Genomic DNA, 20,672 nt, shown 5'->3' with positions numbered 1-20,672 from the left:
CTTGGCCATTCCCTGCCACAAATAGAGTAACAGATTCTTGGACTGAATGTAATCAGTGACACTTCCCAAATGTGGGTAACCCCCCATATAGGCACCGAGGAAGAAGACTAAGCAGAATCCTGGCACACTTAGTGCCTGAAGAATATTTCAGCTTACAGCATTACTACTCAGTTATTTCCTTTTATATAATCCTTTATATATTAGTTTATATTAGTTTATAGAATTAGGGCTTGAAGAATATCTCAGCTTATAGTGTAACTACTCAGTTATTTCCCTTTATATAATGCTGTCTATATAATCATATATTAGTTCATAGAATGAGTGCCTAAAGAATATCTTGCCACTCAGTTATTTCCCTATTATATAACTATATCTTGGTTCATAATCGGAGGAATGCCTAGAGTAGACATGGTACGGAGCATGAATTAAGGAATGAGCAGCCTATAGTCAGAGGTATGTATGGAGCAGACATGGTGCAGAGCATGATTTGGGGGAAAAACAGTTATACCAGGACCAGAATCCATGGCCTAGGCAGCAGCGTTCAGTATCATAAAGATACCCGCTGCATGGTAGGCTTGGGGCAAGAGCCACTCCTCTTGATAAAGGAGTTGTAGGACCTTGCTCCAGTTCTTGTGGAAGGCAGCCCTCAGAATGGCAATCCCTCAGTCATGTGAGGGCTCAAAACCCCTCCAGATAATTGCACTTTGGTGACTGTGAACTTTATCAGCTATAGTTACTGTGCTAGCTCAAAAGCATCCTCCTATAGAATTCATTGGAAGCTGCCAGTAGGTGGCGGTAGACCTTGACAGACCTTCTGTCACTGCTGAATGACTTAAGCATCCTCCTACACATATTCTTAGGAGTAGCATGCCCATAGATAGAGGTGTTGCACACTGCACCATCTTCACTGTGCACGGCCCACCTCCATGCCTCAGTGGCCTAATGGGGGTGGACCCCTTACTGCACACAGCCCACCTCCTTGCCTCAATGACCTAATGGGGATAGACCCCTTGCTGCTTACTGTCCGCCACATAGCCTAGGTGACCTAATGGGGGTGGACCCCTTGTTTTATTGCTCACAACCTTATCACTATCCTTAAAGATGACTTTACTCACTACCCTGCCCCCTAACCTTTACCCAATAAATACAGATGCTTCTGGACATTGGGGGCCTCACCTGTCTCTGCTTATAGGTGGCCAGGCCCCCCTGAGCCCAGCTGAATTTTCCTTGTACTTCTGTGTCCTGTCTCTTTAGTTCTCAGATCTTGTGCCTCAGCACAGCATAAGGGACACCCCACAACCCTGTGGGGCCCTTAGCCCTACACTCAAATATATAAAATAAATGCACCTTAAAAAGAAGTGCCTTAGAAATATTCATATCAGAAATACCTATCTGGACTCATAAAAATTGAATTAGAGTGAATGCAATATTTAGTGAGAAAAGCTTGATTCAGGTTGGTTTTCACAATGTATCATTTCCAATCTACTTTTTTCTTTCCAATTTCCACCTTCCCTGGGTACAATGCCTGTTTTAAATTTTATTTGGCATAATAAGTCTTCTTAACTAGAAATTGATATGTGCTGGCTAGATCTTTTTTGTTTCATAAGAGAGGGAAAACTCATAAGGGAACAGAAAATAAACATAACCATAAATAGTGTTAAGAAAAACCAAGCTTCTACTTCATCTATGAAAGACCAAATTTAGCACAGATGTAAAGGAAAATAAATGATAATTATAATAACAGCAGATAACAATGACTAAATATTTATGTATAGGGCCTTTGTAAAAACATCTATTTAATATAGCAATCCTGTTTACTTAAATATTATCATTCATATTTTACCAATGAGATATCTGAGGATAAGAAGAATTAATCTGTGTGGCCAATGTCAGAAGTTAATGAAAAGTTGAACTAGATTTGAACTCCTGTTTGCTGATTTCAGTTTGTGCATCAACTCATCAAGTTTTGACAGGTCTCATTAACTAGGGAATAACTTTCTGTTAACAAGCGTATACTCTAATGTTTTTTTTTTTTATTTTGTATGAACATTATGAAAGATTTTGAGAAGGAAAATATAAGGTATCTAATCTTAATCTTCCCCTCTTCCTATCCTTCACTTCATCATAATGCCTTCCCAGGCTTTTCAAATTTTGATGATCTCTGTCCCCTCTGAAATGCACACACTGCTTATACTTGCTTTGAACCAGAAGCTGCAAGATTCCCTGTGTGTTTTCTATTGTTATAATAAGTTATCTAATTATTACAAGAAAAAAAGGATAATATCATGAATAGAGGTGTGAATATAAAATCAGACAAGTTGTGTTAAAATCCTGACAACATTTAATGGGGCAAAATCATTAACTTTGCAATACAAGTTTCTCATTCAGGGGCATATAAATAACACTTCTTCATACTTCATAGGGCTTGTTCATCCCAAAAAACAGTCCAAGGACATATACATAGTAATGAATTGGGGCTAGGGGATGCAGATACAAACATAGTCCTCGCTCACATAAAGCTTACACTCTAGGAGAATGGCCAGCATAGAAAAGATTGTAGTGATAAGTGAATTGAATAATTCATGTCCATATAATCTTTTATAAAATTAAATAATAACATGAATGCAAGTTAATACTGTATTTTTTTTTCTTTTTCTCTGTTGCATACATTCAAGTTCCTAGGAGGCAGGGGCTTGTCTTAATATGACAGGTCAAGGTCCTGAGCCTTCTACATAGACATATAACAAATACCATAATTTTTAGAGCATTTTATTGAAAATGTGATTCAACAATAGTAAGTATATTTTTTGCAACAAGAAAAATATCAGCATAATCTTATCACTTTGACAAACCTATTGCATTTTGTCTCATTTTTTCCAGTTAGCTATGTGTTTTATTCATTGCATACACATTTTAGTATGTTTCAGCATATTAAATTTTTGTATTATAGCATTATATGTTTTTGTATTATAAAAGTTTTATACATGTTTGTTTATATGTACCTGTTACCTACATTTACAGTAAAAAATAGGGTAATTTTCTTATTTCTAAGTATTCTAGAACAGTTCAATTAAAAATAGTTTACTCATTATTTATGTCATTACTAAGTACCAACCTCATAGCATTTTTACCTTAATTAAAACCACTGCAGTACTACAAATTTGCATCATTTAGTTCATAACACAAGGCCTAAATTTCTTCATTTCTTTTAGGTACGGTCTAGTTACTAACAGGAAAAAATCGTGTTACAAAAGTGACATATGTTTAGAGGGCCCAAGCATCAGAGAGAAAAAAATAATTCACAGACACCACTACCATAAAAGTATAGTCATATTTCAAATATGGACAGATTAGCCTACTCATGTCCAAATTTCTCCTTATTGCATTTTTCTTAGCTTGTGACTGGCACTTCCATAAAAATACTGAATGGTAATGGCGATCGTGGAGAGTCTTTTATTACTCTTAATCTTATACAGACATCATACTGAAATTGTTACTCTAAGCATCAGGTTAAATATGTATATATCTATGCTAAGGAAAGTTCTTTCTATTGTTTTACTAATGTGTTTTATTCAGAAATGTATTATCAAAAATCATTTGAACATCTATTGAAAATAGTAATATTTGCACTTAAAATGTTAACTGGATAAATTATATTAATAGGTCTTCTAAAGTCAAAAATGCATTATATTCTTAGAAATAACTTCATTTTTATACTTAATTGTTTTACTATATCTCCATATTCCTTTCCTTGATATTTTCTCCTGAATTTTGACACCAATATTCATTTGATAGAAATGTCTTAGATTTGAAGTCCTTTCTTTTTCCCTTCTTTTTTACTTTTATTTTTTCTATTTTTCTACAACTTTTATGTTTACGAATATTTCCTTAAAATTGGTAAGTTTTTTATTTTTCAGTATTCTAAAACAATTTAAATTGAAATTTAATTATCTGTTATTAAAGATTTAAATAAATTCACCTGTGAAATTGCATAAGTCCAGGGTAAGAAGGTGTAAATTAACTTTCTTAGAGTCATTTTGTTTATTTTGTTTAGTATCTTCTGTTTCTCTGTCATCTCTTAAGTCTTATATTCAAATACTATATGTGTATCAAAATTTTGCAATGTAGCTAAAGTAGTACTTAGTGCGAAAATACACCCTTTGAAGCATACATCAGAAGAGACAAAAATATTAATGAGCTAAGAATTCAACACAAAAGATTTTAAAAGAAAGATAATAAAATATTAAATCAGGAAATTAGAAGACAAAAATATCAATGAATGAACTAGAAAAAAAGAAAAATACAAATAAATGATTTTCTTTAAAAAACTGACTTTTCTTACATATGTTTAAAAACCAACCAACTCCTAGAAGAGTGAGCAATAAAAAAACTTTGAAAATAAAACAATATCTCATAATTCTAGATGAATTAGATATTTTAAAAACATAAACTATATAATTAACTTGAATAATTTAAGAACAAATGAAAAATGAAATAGATTATTTTCTAGAAAAACATAAAGCTATGATTCAAAAATAAGTAGAAAACATCAAGAGACTTATAATAATTATTATCTTGAATTAGTAACTTAAAATGCACTAACCCTAGAAAGTTTTATAGGCAAGTTTTGCTGAACAGTCACAAAAACGATAGTTCCAATTATACAAGATTTTCCATAGAAAAATTCACTTTTATGGTTAATATAACCTAGTTATCAAAGCTTGACAACAAAAAATGAGAAAAAAATATGAGATTGTTTCTTAATATAACTACAATCCTAAAAAAAAAATACATTTAAAACTAAATTAAGCAATATGTGCACGTAATGACCAACTAGGATTTATGCTAAGTATGCCGGGACTGTTTATCATTGGAAATTCACCGTATAAACAGATTAGAAGACAAAAAATTATATTTGTAAAACTTGAACATCAATTCACAAGAAAATAAATATGACTCCTCTAGTAAGGAGAAAAAGAAGCTTATTTAAATTGTGACACATTCACAGTGCTTACTTTAAACCAAGGAAAAGGCTATGATACCAGCTTTCAACCTTACTGCAAGTTGGGGTCTGTATAAGCAGATGTTGTCAAGAGTCATGGTACAAAATATCTATTAGACACGAACACTTTAGAAACAATAGAAGTTCTGATTGGACAGAGGGAGAGACTGAACTGTGCTGCAGGCCAGCAAAGTCTCATCCCATCCATCCAAGCAAGGGTCCATCAGAGTTGTCTTACGGCTGAATGTTTGTATCAGCGCCCTCTCTCTGAGGTAAGTGGGCTGCTCCAGGGATGAGGTGGGTGGTGTAACCTGGGTCTAGGTGGCTCGTGGCAGCTGAGACAGAGCTAGAGAGGTTCACAGCTGAAAGCATTCCCTTCAGCTGGGCAGCAGCTGAATTCCCCTTAAAGGGGGATTGGGTAGTTCTTCTCTGTGTCTACATTAATCTCTTTACTACAACTTTGTATGTGTTTCCACTACTGTGCTATGAAGAGAAAAATAAACTAAAGGCATAAAGACTTGAAAAGACAATAAGACCGTTTCAAAATTGGATACTATGATTTCAAGAGCATCAAAGTGAACACGAGTTCAATTCCTGCACCTGCCACTTACTAGCTGTGTGGTTTTAGTCAGATTGGTTCATATTTCTGTGGTTAGATTTTCTTACATAGAAATAAAATAGTAATAACTACCAATTGCATGCTTTGTCAAGTTGTTATAATCACTCAACCTCTGGAAACCCTTCTTAAAAAAAGGTACATATATATTTATCAATATATGTACTTATATACATACATATGTACTATAATGTACCTATCATGTATTAATGTACTTATGTATTATAAAGTGCCTCTACCATAAGATTGATTTGAAGATTAAATAAACTACCCCATTTAAAGCCTGTCTTTCAAAAGAGTAAGTTGTTAATTTTAGATAGAAAAAACAATTATCTATCTAGCCTATACAATAGAACCTCAAGTAAACTATGAGAAGAAATCAAATGGTTTAGTAAAGTTGCTGGATGAAAAATCAACATGTAAAAATCAATATACATCATCAATAAACATTTAGAACATGTGTCTTTTTAAATACTTTATTCATAATTACAAAAAAAACAATAATCCTGGGAATAAATCTCAAAGCTAAGCAAGGTCTTCACAGAAGACATTCATTATACCATCATTGCAGCACATATAAGAAGAGTTAGATAAATGGAGTTGTGTAACAAAAATCTGGACAGGAAACCTCTATCATAAAAATGACAGCTGTCTCAAATTGAACTATAAACCTAATGCACTTCCAGTCTCAACAGAGTGTATGTCAGAAGTCTTGGAGGAAAGAGATGTCACATCCAAAGGGACTAAGAAATGCGGTCGGGGTGAAAAGAAGAAAGTAGTTATCTCTACCACCTTTACTACAACCACCACAACCTCTCAGGCCTGCTGGGGCTAGGGGAAGAAACAGTATTATAGAAATCCAAATAGAACTGGAACATTGAAATAGAGGAGCCATGGCCATCATTGTAAGAATTCACTTCCATACCTGCTAAGAGGCAGAGAGGGACCAGAGGAATGAATGCCCTTACCATTCTCTCTCACCACAGTCTCCTGGTAGTGTCTTACATTAGCAAAATCCAACTAGAAGTTAGAAGCCAAAGAAGTTGCAGCTCCATGGAAAATGGCTCTAAATAAGCAACCAAATAATATTTATCACATAGACTATTTCATGGAATTTAGAAACCAAACTCTGGCTCATGCCTATAAGCCCAGCACTTTGGGAGACCAAGGCAGGCAGATCACCCCACGTCAGGAGTTTGAGACCGACCTGTCCAACATGGCAAAACTCTTTCTATACTAAAAATACAAAATTAGCTGGGCATAGTAGAGCACCCCCATAGTCCCAGTTACTTGGGAGGCTGAGACAGGAGAATCTCTTGAGCCCAGGAGGTGGAGGTTGCAGTGAGCCAAGATCTTGCCACTATACTCTAGCCTGGGTGACAGTGTAAGACTCCATCTCAAAAATAAATAAATAAATAAATTTTAAAAAATATAAATATAAATATAAAAAGAAGACTCTATGATAATATGGCAAAGTTTGTGAGACCAGCCAAGAAAAAATTAAAGAACGAGAATAAGGAGAATAATTCATCCTAATAGATATACGGTTTTTCTATAATGTTAAAAGGATTAAATAATCAAGTATTAAATTGGCAAAGGATTAGACAAACCAATGGAACATAATAGAGAATCAAGAACAGATATAAATATGTGGCACTTAGATATGTCAGAGTTAGCCTTACAAATCAGTGGGAAAAATTAAACTAGAACAATTGGCTGTACATTTGGGGGTGGGAAGGGTTAATCTCTATGTCCAAAATGACTACAAAAATACATTCCAACTGGCCGAAGACCATAATGCTAAACATGTTAAAGCTTTAGTAGAAAACTAAGTGAAGGTTTTTACAGTCTCTAAGTAAGAAAAGACTACTTCAACAAGAAATACTCAATTTGTAAAGGAAGAGGATGATAAAATTGAGCATAATAAAATTTCAAAATCTCTGTACAAAAAGACATAGTAACACAACTTAAAAACAAGGGACAGAATGCAAGAAAATATTCCAACACATGTAAATGACAAAAAGTACTTAGAGTAGACAAAAATTCTTAAAAATTCATTTTAAAAATTCAAACCAATGGAGAATAACAAAATGTAAAAGACAATCTGCAAAAGAAAAGACTTTAAGTGACGTCTTATATACATGAAAAGATACTCGTCTTATGTACATGAAAAGTTGCTTATCTTATATACATAAAAAGATGCTCAATAACACCAATGAGGGAAAAAAAATCAATGGGATGTTTAAAAATATGGATGCAAAACCCAAAATGTTTCATAATACATTATACATTTCTAATGGACATGTAAATTGCTATAACCAATATGGAGAGATAGGCAGATCTGTAAAGATTTGCTGAAGATAGAAACTGCTCTTTTAATACCACTACAACATTTTCATAATTTTATTCTTAAGTACCTATAACTCATGTAGAGAATTGCTTTTTGATTATAATGTTTGTAAAAGTGATATATCATTTATACATTACGATTATCCTTTGCAACTTTTTCACTCAAATTATATTTTAAAGACTGATCAATGTTGACATGTGAATTTTTGTTCATTTTAACTTCTGTATAGTATTAAATTGCATCAAAATATCATGATTAATGATTATCTAGAATCTTTAAATTAATGCAAATGACATTGCCATACATACATGTCCCTTTGGGCCTGTATACAAAAGGCTTTTCTAGAAGCGCAATTGCTGAACACCTCCAGAAATGTAATACTGCGCAGTAAGTAGACTGTGTTGACTTGGAAAAGATAGCAGAAAGAGACTGTGAAAAGCTAACACACAGCATAATACATGTTCATTGAAATGTTATAGTCTAATATATGTTAGCATAAATATATATATTAGATACATCTCTGGAAAGAAGTCAATATATTTAAGTTGGGAGATAATTGAATGGGGGTTATTCACTTTTCAGTCTTAATATTTCTATATTTAATTTTTTATAATAAACATATTTTACCTCATAGTTTTACAGCTATAAACCATTGAAAGAAATCCACATTTGTTATTTTATTTTGCATTGTGTTTATTACCCTACTATAACATGGTGAAAACACCCTCAGGTATCAGGTTGAATGTTTGTGTTGTACATGTTTCATGAACTAATAATTATACAATTATTTTTGAAATAAAAATATAATTCCTTTGTATTATCATTATTAAAGTGATAGGGTCTCAGTACTGAAAATGTAAAAAATATGGGAAGAGAAAAAGGAAAAATAAAACGCTTACTACAAAATCATATCAATCATTATTATTTATTCATTAATTGATTATTTATTCATTCAGTTGATAGTAGTGGTGGTGGTCACCTTTAGTTTCTCAAGAAAATAAATCCTCTCATTTCCTTCATGTCTAAAAACTAGCAAGATAACTGAAATCTTAAAATGTATAGCATATATCTTATAAAAATGAAACTATGCCTGAGAATTTAAAGAATATGTATATTTGCTTTAATGATGGTATGAACCCCTATTAAATACTTACTATTTATTAGGGAATTTTCTTTTCTTTTCTTTTTCTTTTTTTTTGGGGGGGGGACGGAGTCTCACACTGTCACCCAGGCTGTAGTGCAGTGGTGCGATCTTGGCTCACTGCAATCTCTGCCTCCTGGGTTCAAACAATTCTCCTGCCTCAGCCTCCTGAGTAGCTGGGACCACAGGCATGAGCCACCACTCCCAGCTAATTTTTTCGTACTTTTAGTAGAGACGGAGTTTCACCATGTTGGCCAGGATGGTCTCGATCTCCTGACCTCATGATCCGCCTGCCTCAGCCTCCCAAAGTGCTGGAATTACAGGCATGAGCCACTGTGCTCAGCCTGAGAATTTTCTTACTACCTTTAATCCTCAAAACAACCTTGCTACTGAGAAAATACTATTATCTGCATTTTGCAGATAAGGAAACCAACATTCTAACAAGTTAAGCAACTTGTCCAGTGTCATCTCACTAGTGAATGGAGATTTCAACGCAGCTGAATATGGCCTGGAGTTTGAGCTTCTCCAGCTACCACTTGCTTCTCATTCTTCTAACAGAGAAACTGAATCTTTCCATTTAAAATTAATGTCAAAAACCACTTTATTTGTTGTTGTTGTTTATTTGTTTATTTTTTTTGTTTTTGAGATGAGTCTCACTCTGCCACCAGGCTGGTACAATGGAGTAATCTTGGCTCACTGCCACCTCCGCCTCCTAGGTTCAAGTGATTCTCCTGCCTCAACCTACCCAATAGCTGGGATTACAGGTGTATGCTACCACATTCAGATAATTTTTGTATTTTTAGTAGAGACAGGGTTTCACCTAGTCTTGAACTCCTCATCTCCAGTGACCCATCTGCTTCTGCCTCCCAAAGTGCTAGGATTACAGGTGTGAGCCACTGCACCTGGCCCAAAAACCACTTTACATAACAAAAAAATTTCCTAAGGAAATTATGATAATTTTCTGGCATCCAGAAAGAACCACTATAAAACTATTCTGCCTCTAAAGGCATGCATCTCCCAGTACCCATGTGGTGATTACACCACACTCACTGTTAAGTGAATAGGAGACCAAGAGGGACTGAGGGGCTTGTCAGTTCACAGTCCATAATCTACTGAACTTTTCCCACCATGAAAAAATGGGAGGTAAAAATAAAGATTACTCCTTCATCATCATGAAAACACACGGAAGTAAAATTTAGCTATCTGAACCATGAAATTGTTCTCTTCGTTGTTTATAAAAATAATTTAGTTCTAATAAATGATAACCAACAATTTCTTTAAAACAGTTTATCAGCACATATCCTCTCTTACACTGTTTTCAGGGACAGTTTTCAAATAAACGTTCAGATTAGACATGTTGCCACAGAATATAAATTAGCACGAAACAGAGGATTATTTTCACATCATTTTTTCCTCTACATATAATTTTTTATTATGAATATACACTCAGAAAAGTATTTTTAAAATCCACATGAAAACGAATTAGATTTAGCAGAAGTCAACATTTTTTAAGTTTTGCGTTAATATTCATCTTTTAATCCAAGATTTATTTAAATTGTTATTACAATAATAACAGTCTTATTAAATGTATTTGGGAAATGAAGAAAAGTGGGACAAAAAGCTAACTATGGTCTCATGGCAACTATTAACAGTTGAAAATACTTCCTATTTGTAAAATACATATTGTCTTTGTTTTTGAAATTACTGGGTCATGTATGTTTAAAAAAATTAAAGCCTTCTGCATCATTTTTAACAATTTCTGAAAATTGACAACTATGGCTCATCCTCATAACAAAAGCTATAGAAGTAGCCTCTAGTATCACTTCTTAAGACTCATCTTCTCTACCATGAGCGTCATAAGAACGAACCAAAAAGTCTCAGACTTTTCCTTTTATGTTATACTTGTCACTTACTATCTTAACAGTCTGGCAAATTGAGTCCCCCACGTCTCTTTAATTCTCTGCCATTGTTCATGGCAGAGACTGTTTCTTTCGTATGGTAGTTACTGAATAAATACTTGTTTATCCATTTATTTTTAAAGGTTTCTAAAATTAGACATATTCGTGAGGTTAAATGATTTCATAAAAGATTAAGTTTTAAACCTAAGCTATAAATAAACCAAGTTATCTCATTAAAAAGGAAAGATAGCTGTCAAGAACTTGTATACAATATGCTAAATATTAAAGGGTCATTTCACAGTGTGCCTGGGACGTGACTTTGGGTTCCACGAAAATGAAGTTGCTAAGAAACATTAAAGGAAATATAGCTCTAAGTGGAAAATAATTAGTCTCTAATTGATTGAATTTCAAATTTGGGAGAAATTAGCAGAACCCAAATCCAAACTTATGTGAGTATAGAGGCGATTTAACTTCATTAAAACCTAAATACAAAAACTAATTCCAGAATGAATAATTAAATGTGGCTATGGGCCATGCTTCAGTAACATTTATATAGACCTTTTTGTGTTACACCGTTCAAATAAATCTTAAGTAAAATTTTAATCCAAATATTGTATGTTTAAAAAAAATCTACCCACAATTTTATCACTCTAAAAATTAATAGACAAAAATTAATATATAGAACTTAAAAACCTTGTAGGCAGTGTTTAAGGTATCATCCCTATGAGCTAGAACAAATACATTGAGTAATAAATAAATAGCTCATTCCCCTTTCTTTTAATTCTATTTCTTTAGAAATTCTCTAAATGATCATTCCTACAAATTTTATTTGATTCAAATGTTCATAACTCTTAATATCTGCTAGGCTGCATATTCTCTACAACATTCTTCCCAGATTAATACATTTCTTTTTGCCAACAGATGGTCTCTATATTTGTTAGGACCTTTTTACTGCCCCCCTATTACACACACACACACACACACACACACACACACAGAGACACAGACAATTCATTCCTATGTCAAATATTTTGTGAAAGTCCCTTATGTTTGGTACACCTCTTTTGTCCACATCACACTCCCTCTGACTGTGAGTCCTTCAAGCTTCCTCCAACAAGAGGACCTTGAGCAGGCTTCATTTGTCCCTCTGTTAGAAAATTTTTCTCTTTTCTCTGCACCTAATTAACTCTTTCTTCCTTCAGATGTCAGTTCAAATGTCACTTCCTCAAGGAGGCTTGCCCAGACCTCCCTGGCTGAGTCAAGCTCCCCTCTAATAGGCTTTCCCATTAGTGTGCGTATGTCCTTCATTATACTCACTTTTGCCTATGTGCACTGGCTTGTGTGATTATTTAATTTCATAGAAACAAAAATTTCCAAAGAGGCAGGAATCATGCCACATTTTTCGCTCATCATTACATTACCAGGAGCTAGCTGGGTGCTGAGCATAGACTGCCAACAAATACATGTTAAAGGACAGTAAAAAAGAAGGAAGAGATGGAAATTAATCATGATGTCAACAGATCACTCATAGTCATCAGAAAAATTATTTAAATGGTCTCACTTGGCGACCTGAAAGATGACAGATTTGTAAATAAAATAAAATTTGTAAATAAAATTAAAAAAACAATTTATTATGTTTAGTTACCAACAACTTGAATTTACTGGCTCTGAAAATACATGTTTTATCTTCTTTCTTATTATTTTTCTCTCATTGTAATGGATGTGGCTTATGATTTAGTCCTGCTTCTTTTCCTTTCTCTTATTTATTTTTCTCTAGAGAGGAAAAGTCATAAATCTTGGGCCAGGTTATCTTCAAAAGCAGAGTCTGAACTAAAAAATTATGTGCAAATAATAGAAGGTGATCCTGGAGAGTATGAGTGAGGCACTGGGTAAAGAGAACCAGGGAGAGAGTAAAGGTTAATACAGGTGCATGGAACTGGGTCACTTCCATGGCCAGTTGAGGTTCCTTCCCACGTGGACCTTCTGAGGAGCTGCAGAGTGCATCTCAGAACTATCACCCATTCCCACCAACTGCGAGGCTCCACAGTGGTGTTAGCTCCTCCTTTCAGGCTGCATAGACCATGGTCAGACACAGGGAGAGAGATAAGACATGCTAGTAAAGTCACAGAGCCAAAAGTGAAAGATACTTAGCCCACGCTTGAGATGGGAAGTAGCACAACTGAGTCAAAGCCTATCTATGATTGCCAGAGCCAGAGCCAGAAGGGATGTGAAGCTGACAGGACATAAGGCAGGGCCCAAAAAACATGTGAGAATCAGATCATTGCTCACCACAGTGAGCCCCAAACGATGAGCCTCAATGTCAGTACCTAATTTATCACTCTCACCAAGCTTCCATGAATCTCCTAATGTGCCTTAGGACACTGAAAGGAATGCAGGCGGAAGAATCCGTTCCAAGCACTCTCTGACTTTGGATCACTGTGTCCCAAATAGCATTTTCTAATATGTTATCTGGAATACACAAATTCACTCAAAAATAGCATTACATATAATAGTTCAACATTAGTATCCATCCATCACTAAGCAAACTTAAGAAAAAATTCAGGTCAATCCACGAAAGCATGGTTAATTCAGATCATATATCTCTAACAGTCTACTTTAGGTATGATTTGAATTAACTATATTTCTGTGAATTGGACTAGAAATACATTCTGAGTTTTATCCATATACCAATAAGAGAAGAGATCAACATAGTACTAGCTTGTTAACACTATTATATGCATATCACAAGAAATCAGTCTGTATCAGTTGCTTTTCAGAGCAACAGTTGGAAAAATAGGACAGTAGTTTCTAAGAAGAGACTTCACACATTTTCCACTCCATAAACATAGTGCTTATTTGTAAGTTAGAATGATTCATTAACCATGGAGTGCTTGCGTTCAGAAAGGAGACTTACTTTTTTATACACACATACACATACACACACATGTATGTGTCTGTATTTCTGAGTGTGTTTTAGTCCTAAAAGAAACAAAAGTTTCACCAATGTATTACGTTAGTTACCAAAAACTTGTATTTACTGGCTATTTGAATCACTGGTCGTCACTGTCACAAAAATTTACCTTAAAATTTTAAAAATAGACAAACTATCCTAATATAAAATAGCACATTATATATTAATGACTGCTTAATAGAATCTGGCTTCTTTTTACAACACTTTTAAAAATACATTTGAAGTTAGCTGTATTGCCTAGGAGGCTGTGGGATGGGACTACTAACTCCAGTTTCATCACTAAGTAATGATCTTTGATCCCTGTATATCTATGTTTAAAATCAGTTAAAAATAGTGACACATTTCAGTTGATGGTTTTGGTCAACAATAACTAGAAAAGCCAGATATAAGGACAAAATTCTGATAAAACCTGGTGGAGCTTTAGAAGAGGTAAAGACTAAAAGCTTCGAGATTCTAGATGGGAAAAGTATCAGAGGTAGGTGACTTTTCAGAGCATATACTTCCCCCTGGAATGAAGAGTGAGGGCAACTGTCAATCTGTAAAGACAGTTAGAGGCTGAAAATATGGGCTTTGCCTGGGTAGAGGACCACTCTATCTCACTGCTCTGTGAGACAGAGAATCTAGCAGAGATTTTGGCAGTCTTGAAGGGCTGGAGAGACAAAATTAGAGATATGAGGGGCCAAGAGCCCAATGAGAAATAAAATGTGTAGCATATGAGATTTGGTAAAGCTGAAGTTACATATATGAGTGGAACCGGAAGCTTGTGGAAAGAGCAGGATTCTCAGGAGTCTTGTCCTGGATTGTGTGGAGGGCCTGTAAATGCATGAGTAGAGGCTCACGATATCTACGACTTGGCAGCTGGGAGCCCAGAAATCTAACAGCTCGTGACTTAGCTCAGTCACTGTGTGGATTACAACTATTGGCTACCTCCCTAACGTATCTGTCTAGCAGAGGAAATGTCGACACCTCTTTGGAGATGTATAGATCATCTGGAGCCTTTACAATTTTTTGTGTGTGATGAAGTCTCACTCTGTTGCCCAAGCTGGAGTGCACTGGCACAATCTTGGCTCACCAAAACCTCTGTCTCCCAGGTTCAAGTGAGTCTCCTTCCTCAGCCTCCTGAGTAGCTGAGAGTTCAGGCACCCGCCACGACGCCCAGCTAATTTTTTGTATTTTTAGTAGCCATGGGATTTCACCATATTGGCCAGGCTGGTCTTGAACTCCTGACCTCAGGTGATCCACTTGCCTCGGCCTCCCAAAGTGCTGGGATTACTGGCATGAGCCACTGTGCTTGGGTGAGCCTTCATAATTTTTATATATAATAACTAAAATTAAGAGTAAAGAGATGCTGAAAAGAGGCTCACAGCAACAGTTACTGACATTAGCCGACTAAAACCTTAGAATAAGGATGATTAATATGCTCAAAGTCATAGAAGAAAAGATGGAGAAAACAGATAAATTGGAATCTATAGAAAAAAATCTGATGTACACTTGGAAATTGAAAAAAATACCATAACTACGGTAATAACCTATGGATGAGCTTGGCAGTATAATGGGCATAGTGTAGAAGCAGGTTAGTAAACTGAAGAGAAAGTCAAAAGAATACTCAACCAAGCACAGAGAGAAAAAACGTAGAAAATAGTAAAACAAGTACAGGGGGCATGCTGGGTACAGTGAAACCATCTATTAAACACGTAACTCAGATCTCAGAAAAAGAAAACAGACACAATGAAGTAGAACTACATATGAAAAGATAATAGTCAAGAATTCAACAATGAATTTCACCTGATGAAAGATAACAATCCACAAATTCAAGAAGCTCTGCAAACTTGAAGGAGAATAAATACAAATATATATATATGTATATTTGTGATATATATATATATATCACAATACCATAAAAAAAAACAAAGAAAAAAATGAAAAATCATAAAATCACCCAGAGACAAAGATACATTTACCCTCAGAGCAACAATATGACTGATGATTTAATGAAAGTGAGAAGTCAAAAGAATAAAAAATGTTGATTGGGCACAGTGGCTCATGCCTGTAATCCCAGCACTTTGGGAGGCCGAGGCGGGCAGATCGCTTGAATCCAGGAGTTTGAGACCAGCTTGGTCAAAACAACGAAATTACATCTATGCAAAAATTAGGTAGGTATCGTGCTAATCATGAGGCTGAGGGACAAGATACGCTTAAGCCTGGGAGTCAGAGGTTTCAGTGAGCAGAGATCACACCACTACATTCCAGGCTGGGTGACAGAGCCTTGCTCTGTATCAAAATAAATAAATGAAAATAACAAAGTGTTGAAAGAAAAAACTGCCAAACAAAAATGCTATCTTCAGCTTTAAAAATTACATCTATTTAAAAATATTTTCAGACATACAAAAATGAGTGAATTAGTTGCCAGCACACTTTCAATAAAAAATGCATAACCACTTACTTCATAATTTTTATGAATAAATTATATAATAAATGAATTGGCAAGAATGCCACAAATTTAACATACCAGATATTCCAAAACCACAATTACTTTTCCACCAACTTAATAAAATAGAAATCACACATTAGGTTCACCTCTATCAATTTACTTCTTTAACTGAAACTAAAAATTTTAAAGTGATTAAGTTCACTAATGCATAATATTTGTCACATAGGTCCTCCTGTATTTTCCAAATCATGTTTCTACACTTATTCGTTTGCTATGCACTATCCCCCATGAGAAAGGCAAGGCAGATATTATCATCTTTATTGTATGCAGAATGAAACTAACGTTTGCAGACTCTGCAAACATCTACTCCTTAAGTAGATGACAAAGTCAAAACTAGAACACATATTTCCTACCAGTGTTCATCACTGAGACATTATGAAGTAGAAATGAATTAATAGTATCCCAGGGGAGTCATAAATTGCAAAATTCACCCAATATATAGCAAAAGGATAATTGTGGCTTCAGAGAATTTGTCTTGAATATTTTTATTTTATTTTTAAAACCACATTAACAGTATTATTTTAAACTTCTAAATATTAGATCATCACACTCCTAAATATTTTCAACAACACTGTAACTATTGACTTTCAGCCTTGTAGTTCCAGAAAAGTCTAGGATGCAAAAACCTTTCAACCAAGGTTTTACTGACCAATTTCCGTATCAAAGGCCTACAGGAAAGTGAAAGCTACAATGTTTTGTGATCCATAAAACATCCTTAAGCTAGAATTTGAATTACACATGTAAAAGCCCAGAAGACAATCTCCTGATTGAGTTCAATAAATAATTTTGCCTCAAGGAAGGTAAAGGAAGTCTCACCGTATCATATAAGTCCTAAAGTATCTGTTAAATCACACACTGGAACAATGAAAGCAAGAGGTCATCAAATAGCATAAACTTATTCTTCATACAGGATCTTTTCATGGATATTACCCAGTGTCCCAACATCATGCTTTTTTCTGTGACCTTGGAACATCACTATTGCTGCCCTGGGCTTTGTGCTATGGCTTTATTTTTGTCCTATAATGCAACTTCCTCCTATTTCTCACCTTGCCCAGTTAAGAGTCCTTGTGCAACAAAATAGGCAAAGTTTTTGTGAAATACATTAAAGAACATTATGAGAATAATCTCTAGTTCAAGGACACTATTTTACTCCATGTGAGTTAAAAAATAATATTGTACTGACAATCAAATAAATCAAATTATACATATTTATTATATGCTGATACATTCTGAGAACTTTTCTCAGTATTCTAGTGAATGAAGAGTGAAGAATCTGTGTACTTCTGACTTTCTAAGATAAAATATTTTTGAAATAAAATTAAAGATTTCATATATAAAATATAATCCATTCTCTTCAATATACATTTTTATTTACCATATGAAGGAGGTAAAACAATCTTATTGTTAAAGGTAATATCATTTGCCAAGAACCATGAGCCAAATACCACGGTTCCTCCTGTTGATCATTGCTAGCTGATTATTTGATCAGTTATACACATATTGTATGTAAATGTGGATTTTTATTTAGCACATACCCCATAATGTAAGCATGTCAGCTGGTCATATGTTCACTGATCTATTTCAAAAAGAGTTTTTGCTATTACAATACTTGGGGAAAGCAGTCAACATGAGCAACAGGTTCTCGAAGAACCTTAAAGTAAAACCCCATATGCTTTATTATAAAAACATGAGTACAACAAAGTTAGAAAACTTCAGATGAAACAGGTGGAGCCTATTGTGACAAGTAGCCAAGAAACAATGAAATAATTTCTGAATCACAAAAGAAAACATTGCTGATAACTCCATACGTCCTGATAAAAACAAGCTCTTTGCTCATAACATTGGTCTCTCAACATAACATGACATAATCAGACATATAATTATGCACTTCCCAGGAGAGACAAGCATGTAAAAGCTACAATGAGCTTTTCCAAAATCAAAACTGACACCACCTTCTGATACTGCCACCATTCATGTTTAGTAAAACCTCCCTGTATTATCTCACCCAGGTCCTTTTTTACTTCCACCACATTGATTATTCCAATAATTTTCTATATATCTGTTCTGAAAAGACTCAAACTTTATCAAAAGAGCAATCACTAAAGGTGAAAAATGATTTTGATCCTCTGTTTCAGAAAAGCTTCGAATCATCTATCTTTAAATGAAAAAAAGAAAAAAAGACCATCTGAAGAAAAATCAGTAAGCCTCTTTTAAGGAAAATAAAATGACCCTCTGAATTATAATTGTGATTGCTACTTTCTTATACCATAGCCATATGTTAGACTCTGGAATGCCAAACTTGTATACCAAGAACCTCCTTAACGTTCAGGGATTAGTTACATTTAATATACATTAAATTCATAAATTAAAAAATGACTTTACATTTTACATATTTTCTATTGTAGTGGATGAAAACTCAAAAAAAGTAACTGAACCCCCGAAGTAGCAAACTTTCACTTCTTTTCATCTTTTTCACAAAATATTTCATTTGTGAACAAATTGACGTTAAAAACAGATGTTCTGATAGGTACCACCGCTTCCTTGTGATCTGAAAATTGGGCCTCCTAAACAAGGAGATCAGTAAAACGTGTGTCCGCCAGGCAAAAAGCCAGGGGGTGTGGGTGTTGGCACGTTGGCTATATAGCACTTATAGGCGAGACAACTCTAAACTAAGGTGCCTGAGCAGGTTCAGAATCTTTTTGCCTTAAACCCACAGATCTCTGTAATAGAAAACATGTTGATTTCAAAAATGTTTAGCAAGAAAATCTTTTCTGGAACTACTGAATAACAAAAAGAATTGCCAGGAAAACGTGAGGCTCTCTAACTACATATTGGCCCTGCCTCTGACTCCATCCATCTGTCACAAAAAATCTCCAAAATCAGCGCTGTAGAAACCAGAGAAAAGAGCGACAGTGAGTCTCCCTAACTTTGCCATTTTCCTCACACCACTTGGGAATAAAACTTGGGCGTCTCTCTGCCTCGACCGCCACTTCGCTTCCTGGAGCTCCAGAAGCTCGGTCAGCGCCTGGATAACTGCGACACTCACCCGTGAGCGCAGGACCCTCCTGGCGTCTTAAGTCCCAGCTCTCAGTCCCGCTAGCCTCAGGAACAATGATATTTCTCGCCCAGGAGGGCGGTTGCTGGGAACCGGAATCGGACAACAGTTGCAGTGAGCTTGACTCAGGGCTGAGCGCATCAGCGCTAAACCCAAGACAAAGGCTGCCCTGAGTCTTCCGTAATGAGTGCTCTCCCTTGGTAATCGGTGCCCGTTTCCCTCAAGCCCACACTGGGAGCGCGTGAGCCTGTGAAGTGGCTGTCATCGATTCCGCGCTTTCCGAGGGGTGCGGCTGGGTGCCTAGTACCGCGCCGGTGTAAACAGCGCGCCGCGCACTGGGGATCCGCCAGGAAAGGTGCGCGCGCAGGGCGGGCGCAGGGGGCCAATAGTAGCAACTACCCCTTGCGGCGGGCTGGAGCCGCCGCCACTCACCAGAGAGGCACCTACCGGGCGAGCCCGCCGCCAGCAGGCTGGGTGGCAGCACCCGCCGCGAACCCCAGCCACGCTCCCCAGTGGACCCACCAGGCAAAGGCACCTGCTGCCTGTCCGGGGCTGGTGCTGTGCCAAGCCCCGCTCGGGGTCAGGGACAAGCCGCCCAGGACTACCAACCGGAGAGAATTCGTTCATTGAATGAAAGATGTTTGCCGTCACTCACCGGCGGAGGGTGAGGTCGCTCAGGCGGCCGCCAGGCTGCGCGCGGCCGGCATCCCGGGGCGCGGGCGTTCGCCCATCCTTTGTCAGTTGCGAGCGGAGCGCTCCTCCCCAGCTAGCGGACGAGCTGCCGGGTGGCAGGCAGCCCGGCTCTGGCTCCGCTCCCCAGTCCTCTCCCCTCCTCTGCTCCCCCTCCCCTTCTCCGTCCCCCTCTCTGAGCCGGCATTCACTGGGCTCCCATGATGTCATCCGGTGGAAATCTGCCATGCTCAAAGACTGGAATAATCCAGCGCTCACGCGGGGAACGCAGAGCGGGCGGAGGCGGCAGCAGAGCCTCTAGGAGTTCCCAGAACTAGCATCTCCAGGTTAACTGGAGTCAAGGACAGGACAGAGGAGGGGTCTGCGGAAAGGTGGCTCCGAGGGTGTCCGTGGGCTGGGTGGGCGCGGTGGGGATGGGGCCGGAGAGTAACAGCCTGTTCTCCGCCGTAAAGATTCCC

The 20,672-nt window shown here is 36.5% G+C and overlaps 1 long non-coding RNA gene across 1 annotated transcript in view; it reads right to left on the bottom strand.

Annotated features, from left to right (window-relative positions):
- Positions 1–20,344, bottom strand: part of LOC108294921 — a 314,417-nt gene extending 294,073 nt beyond the window's left edge. The window contains exon 1 of the long non-coding RNA XR_001821216.2: positions 20,180–20,344. This is a non-coding gene — a long non-coding RNA (uncharacterized LOC108294921). The remainder of the gene's footprint in view (positions 1–20,179) is intronic.
- Between the last annotated feature and the right edge of the window lie 328 nt (positions 20,345–20,672).

This window comes from Cebus imitator, unplaced genomic scaffold (assembly GCF_001604975.1).
Source record: "Cebus imitator isolate Cc_AM_T3 unplaced genomic scaffold, Cebus_imitator-1.0 Scaffold610, whole genome shotgun sequence".
Taxonomy (NCBI): Eukaryota; Metazoa; Chordata; class Mammalia; order Primates; family Cebidae; genus Cebus; species Cebus imitator.
Note: the sequence above shows the minus strand (reverse complement) of the source record. Positions and strands in the feature narration are given on the sequence as shown.